This window comes from Hevea brasiliensis, chromosome 7, assembly GCF_030052815.1.
Source record: "Hevea brasiliensis isolate MT/VB/25A 57/8 chromosome 7, ASM3005281v1, whole genome shotgun sequence".
In the NCBI taxonomy this organism is placed as follows: domain Eukaryota; kingdom Viridiplantae; phylum Streptophyta; class Magnoliopsida; order Malpighiales; family Euphorbiaceae; genus Hevea; species Hevea brasiliensis.
In genome coordinates, this window is record NC_079499.1 from 76,773,919 (window position 1) to 76,780,897 (window position 6,979).

The following is a 6,979-nucleotide window of genomic DNA, read 5'->3' on the forward strand; positions in this document are numbered from 1 at the left end:
GGATTTTTAAGTTGAATATGAAATATTCAATTTAATTTAAGCATGTATGTTTTATTTAATTGTTAAATAGTGGCATTGTCACACCTTATCCCATGTAAGGCACGACATGTTCCCGTAGCATACCTAATGAATTACCGAACTCCACCTACTGATAACCCATTAGTTATGCTACAAATGATTTTAAAACAAACCATAGCTTTTTATCTTATGAATTCTTTTGCGGAAAACTACATGAGAATAGTTAAAATTCTATGTAAACATTTATTGGAAATAGTGATAGACTAAATATTGCAAAAGTTATATTTTCATAAGTCTCAAAGTAAAATACAAAATAGTTATAAACTCAAAATGTGATAGCAATGCAATGCTTTTAAATACAAACTGCTAAATGTCCGTACATCTATACATATAGGTACAAAATACATCCAAAGGAATCACAAGGGTATACCTAATGTAAATACCCAAAAACAATACCAAAATGTTGCTTTCAAGTCTCTCACTTGGCAGTCTTCTCCTTTCCCTTACCTGCGACAGCATAAAGAAGGTATCGCTGAGTATATCACTCAGTGGTGCACAACTAAAATTTCAAAACTTAAGGGAAAACCACTATTTGTCAAAGCATAATAAATCACATCCTTCTTAAGCATGAAAACATCTCAATAGTTCTAAGTTCATAAGAGCCATTTATTGGAATAACATTTCAAATGAGAAATCACACTTCATAAATCACAATTCACAAAGCATTAGTGTTGCCAACATCAACACACAGCTTAGGCCATGACACAAAATTTCACGATCAGTGTCGTGTTGTACACCATGACAAAGCAATCTCAACCTCACTAACCATTATTAATGAGGGAAGGGCTAGCTAGCTAATGAGTACTCATGTAGTCTTACACCACTAACTATTATTAGTGGGAGACATAATCAATATCAATTATAAAACCCCAAGTAGCCGTTACTACTGGGGAGTTTCGAAGGGACTGTCATGCTAACTGTGGTTTCAAAACAACTTTCAAGAGTTTCTACATCAATAATCACGTTTGCAAAATAATAACATATTAAAATCATCATAAAACCCATAAAAAAGGGTGGCAACACACAAATTCCTCAAATATAAGAGAAAAACATACCTCATTCAAAATAAACTCATTTCAAATCAAACTCATTCAAATCAATTTACGAAGCTAAAACAAAGAAAAAGGTTAGTTATGCACAAACCTTCAATGCTCTCCTTTCTCTTTACTCACTATTCCTTGTCCATTCTAACTTCTTTTTTCTACTGAAAATACACAAATAAAATACCTCAATACCAATCTCAATTGCTGCCAAAAACTCATTACATACATGTCTAATGCATCCCAAGTTAGCTTTGCAAATTTTAGAAAATTTTGGCTTTGGACAACTTGGTGCCCCAATCTTTGAACCCAATTTTTACCTAGTTTCGATCATAATTTGGTGAGGTGTTCTGCAAGAAAATTGTTCATCTAGGTCTTAAATTTATTTTCATTCTTGAATCGCCTAATTCAGAGCTGTGTAGATCAAGTTATGCCCAAAACACAATCACTGTTCACATCACTATTCATGCTGCAGATTCAGTTCTAGTAGATTTATTAATCCAATTTCTTTCAGTAATTTGGTCAAGTTAAGTCCATAATTTGGTCTATTGTTCTTCATGTTCTACTATGTCTTAGGTTTCCATTGGTTCAAGAATCGCCTAAATCGGAGTTTTCTAGAGAGAGTTATAGCCATGCGAAGTTTACTATTCATATGGTAAATCTGCAATTCTACATATTCGGTGATTCAATTTTGCTCAGTAATTTGATTGGGTTAAGTCTATAATTTGGTCTAATGTTCTTCATATGAAATGTTCTACTATGTTTTAGGTTTCCATTGTTCAAGAATCACCTAAATTGGCGTTTTCTTGTGAGAGTTATGGCAATGCAAAGTTTACTGTCCATATGGTAAATCTGCAATTCTGCATATTCGGTGATTCAACTTTGCTCAGCAATTTGATTAGGTTAAGTCCATAATTTGGCCTCAAGTTCTTCATATGAAATGTTCTTCATAATTTGGCCTCAAGGCTCATTTGGATAGCTTGAGGTCATTTTCGGGGTAGGGTATCTTCATAAAAATTCTAGCCCTATGTCTTAAGTTTCATTTCCAATTGGTTTCACACCAATTGGAGTTGTGTAACTCAATATATGAGCTGTCAAACACACTGAACTCAGGGTGCAAATTCTGCCCTAGGTTCAAAATGTTCATTTCTTCAATTATTCCCTCCAACCAACCTCAATTCACATTTAATTCACCCAAAATGACTATAACTTACCATTGACACGTCAATGGCACTTCCTAGCACAAACCCCACAATTTTCAAATACCAAAGCTTGCAATTTTCCCTAATCATACCTTTTCATTCCCTCTATTCATCAACCCAATGTCAATTCAAACTAAATAAACCTCAAATGACCATAATTTAATACTACACACACTAATTTCACTCTCTAGCACCAAAACTCTAATTTTTCCATGAACCCTAATCTCCCATAACTAAATTTATACACATTTCATGCAATTTCTTTACCCCAATCATGTATACTACTTAAACTAAGCTTACTCTCATCATAAATTTCATTCAAAGACATCAAACCCTAACTTTTCTCCAATTTGGCCAAAACCCTAGTTTAGATTCTATATATATTTTCTTTCATTTTCTTATGAAATTTCATGCTTTCTCATGTAAATTCATCACACCCAAACTTGATTCAAAGCATATTTGGTTAATGAAGCATGAAAGAGAGAGCGTACCTCACTTGATAATTTTTCCCACTTCCAATCTCTTCCAAATCTTGCTCTTCTTGTTTTTAATCTCTCAATCAAAGATCTCTTTGATATTTTCTTTTAGTGCGCTATGGAATTTATGAAGGAAATTGAAGTGAATCAAGACTTGGAAGGGAAAACAATGGTGGAAGAAGATTGGAGAAGAAGAGAAAAGAAAAGAGAAGGAGAGGGAAGATGGGTGGTGGCACCTTATGAAAAAATAAAAATGAAGAAGACATTTGTCTTCTTATATATATATATATATATATATACTTATGAAATTTCATGCTTCCTCATGTAAATTCATCACACCCAAACTTGATTCAAAGCATATTTGGTTAATGAAGCATGAAAGAGAGAGCTTACCTAACTTGATGATTTTTCCCACTTCCAATCTCTTCCAAATCTTGCTCTTCTTGTTTTTAATCTCTCAATCAAAGATCTCTTTGATATTTTCTTTTAGTGCGCTATGGAATTTATGAAGGGAATTCAAGTGAATCAAGACTTGGAAGGGAAAACAATGGTGGAAGAAGATTGGAGAAGAAGAGAAAAGAAAAGAGAAGGAGAGGGAAGATGGGTGGTGGCACCTTATGAAAAAATAAAAATGAAGAAGACATTTGTCTTCTTATATATATATATATATGTATGTATGTATATATGTATATATTTAACTCCAAAATTAGTTTATTAAAATTATAAATTTTAATTGTGTCATAAGGATAATTAAACTTAAATTTTTATTCACCTTTTTTTTTTACATTTACACTTAATTTTTTCTTTTAATTAAATAATTAAATTTAATTATCAAAAGCTCATAAGTCCTTCATTTTAATTTTGTCGTAATAGAAATGAAAGTTTAAGTTTTCATTTCTTAAATTTTCCCTTACATATTTTTACTTGAATTTTTCTTCAATTTTTACCCCATAATTCAATTCATTAATTTCATTTAATTTAATTGATATTTCGGTCAAAAGTCAACTCTTGAGGTGAATTGACCAAAATGCCCCTTACCGGGTCATAATCCCTCTTTTTCAATATACCCGGTGAATCCTTATATTTTTTGGTCACTTGAATTTTTATTGTGTCTATCTCAATTATTTTTCTATTTATTTTTGGTCCTCAAGGTGTCTTTGAATAGTACTAATCACGGACCAATAATGATACTATTCATAACTCAGAGGTTCAGGGTGTTACAATTCTCTCCTCCTTAAAAAAAAAAATTTTGTCCTCGAAATTTACCTGGTCTCATTCTCTGAATAGCTGTGGGTGCTGTCTCCTCATGTCCTCCTCACGCTCCCATGTAGCCTCCTGGCCTGAATGATGGTTCCACAATACTTTCACTAGAGGTATTTGCTTGTTCCTCAGCTGCTTCACCTCATGTGCCAAGATCTTTGTGGATTCTTCATCATATGTCAGGTCTGGATTCACTTTGATCTCCTCTACTGGTAAAATGTGAGAGGGGTCTGATCTGTACCTCCTCAACATGGAGACATGGAAGACATTGTGAATCTTTTCCAACTCTGGAGGCAATAAAAGTCTATATGCCAATGGACCGACTCTTTCCAGAACCTCATATGGCCTAATGAAGCAAGGACTTAGTTTCCCCTTTCTACCAAACCTCATGATCCTCTTCCATGGGGAAACTTTCAAGAATACCTTGTCACCCATACTGTACTGAATATCTCTTCTCTTTAGGTCAATGTAGGACTTCTGTCTATCCGTTACAACTTTGAGTCTGTCTCTAATGAGCTTAACCTTTTCTTATGTCTGCTGCACTAATTCTGGGCCAATCAACTTCCTCTCGCCCACTTCATCCCAACACAAGGGAGTTCTACACTTTCTGCCATAAAGTGCTTCGTATGGAGGCATCCCAATGCTTGATTGATAACTATTGTTGTAGGCAAATTCAATTAAAGGTAAGTGTGTATCCCAAGTCCCTTCAAACTCAATCACACAAGCCCAAAGCATATCCTCCAAAATCTGAATGATCCTTTCAGATTGGCCATCTGTCTGTGGATGGAATGTTGCACTGAAGTTCAATCTAGTTCCTAGGGCTTTTTGGAGACAACCACAGAATCTAGAAGTGAACCTTGGGTCTTTATCCAACACAATAGACATGGGCACTCCATGTAACCTCACCACATCATCAATGTACAGTTTGGCCAATCTTTCCAAGCTGTAATCCATCCTCACTGGCAAAAAGTGTGCAGACTTGGTCAATCTATCAATAATAACCCAAACTGCATTATGATTCTTTTGTGTACGTGGAAGTCCTGTCACGAAATCCATAATGATTCTTTCCCATTTCCACTCTGGATTTGACAATGGCTATAGTAACCTTACAGGCACTTGGTGTTCTGCCTTTACTTGCTGACAAGTTAGGCATTTGGCAACATATTCTATAATGTTTTTCTTCATTCCTTTCCACCAATAGTGCTCTTTCACACTTCTATACATTTTGGTTCCACTAGGGTGCATTGCAAAAGGTTAATCATGTGCTTCCTTTAAAATGGTCTGCCTCAATTCAGCATTCTCAGGAATGCACATTCTACCCTTATATAACAACAAGCCCTCATCATTTACTGATAATTTTGGTTTCTTGCCATCCCGAGCCTCTTCCATCAACTTCACATACTTATTATCCTTCTGTGCAACTGCTTTAATTTGTTCTGCCAGCATTGGTTTCACTTACCAAGTAGCTACCATCTGCCCATCTTCATTAATCTCCAAATTGACATGAAATGCCCTTAACTCATGCACCATGGACAATGGAGAAACCCTTTGGAGAAACCCTCAAACTAGCCATAGTTTTACGACTTAAAGCATCAACTACAACATTTGCCTTTCCAGGTTGATAGTCTATCAAGCAATCATAATCTTTTATCAGCTCTAACCATCTCATCTGCCTCAAATTTAACTCCTTTTGTGTGCCCAAGTATTTCAAACTTTTATGATCTATTTATATATAACATCTCTCTCCATACAAGTAATGTCTCCAGATCTTCAAGGAAAAGATAATGGCTACTAGCTCCAAGTCATGTGTAGGATAATTTCTCTCATGCAGTTTAAGCTAGAGTGAAGCATAGGCAATGATGTTTCTATCTTGCATCAACACACAACCTAATCCGTTATGAGAAGCATCACTGTATATGGTATACTCCTTACCCAAAGTGGGTAAGGTTAAGACTGTAGCTTCAGTTAAATGCCTCTTTAACTCATCAAAACTTTCCTGGCATTGATCAATCCACTAAAATTTTAATCCTTTCTAAGTAGCTTGGTCAGTGGAGATGCTAGCATAGAGAATCCCTTCACAAACTTTTGGTAATACCCAGCCAAACTAAGGAAACTCCAAACTTTCGTGACATTTTTGGGTGGCTTCCAATTAAGAATGGCTTCAACTTTGCTAGGATCCACATGGATACCTTCTGCAGATACAATATGCCCCAAAAATGAAATCTCCTTTAGCCAAAACTCACATTTTGATAGTTTTCTATACAACTACTTCTCCCTCAAAGTCTGCAATACTATCCTCAAGTGCTTGTCGTGTTCCTCTGCATTCTTTGAGTACATCAAAATATCATTAATGAATACCACAACAAACTGCTCCAAATATGGCCTGAAGACAGTGTTCATCTGGCCCATAAAAGTAGTTGGAGCATTAGTCAACCCTAATGGCATTACCAAGAACTCATAGTGGCCATACAGAGTCCTAAAGGCAGTTTTAGGAATACTTTGCTCCTACACCCTCAACTGGTAGTAGCCTGATCTCAAGTCAATTTTGGAGAATACAGTTGCATCCTTCAACTGATCAAACAAATTATCGATCCGTGGTAGAGGATATCTATTCTTTATGGTCACCTTATTCAATTGTCTGTAGTCTATGCATAGGCGGAAAGTACCATCCTTTTTCTTAACAAATAATACTGGTGCTCCCCAAGGTGACACGCTAGGGCAGATGAAACCCTTATCTAACAATTCCTGCAATTGCACCTTCAACTCTTTCAACTCAGCAGGTGCCATCCTATAAGGAGTGATGAAGATTGGCTCCACACTAGGCATAGTCTCAATTTCAAACTGCACCTCTCTTTCTAGAGGCAATCTCGATAATTCTTCTGGAAATACATCTGGAAAATCCCATACCGTAGGAATATCTTTG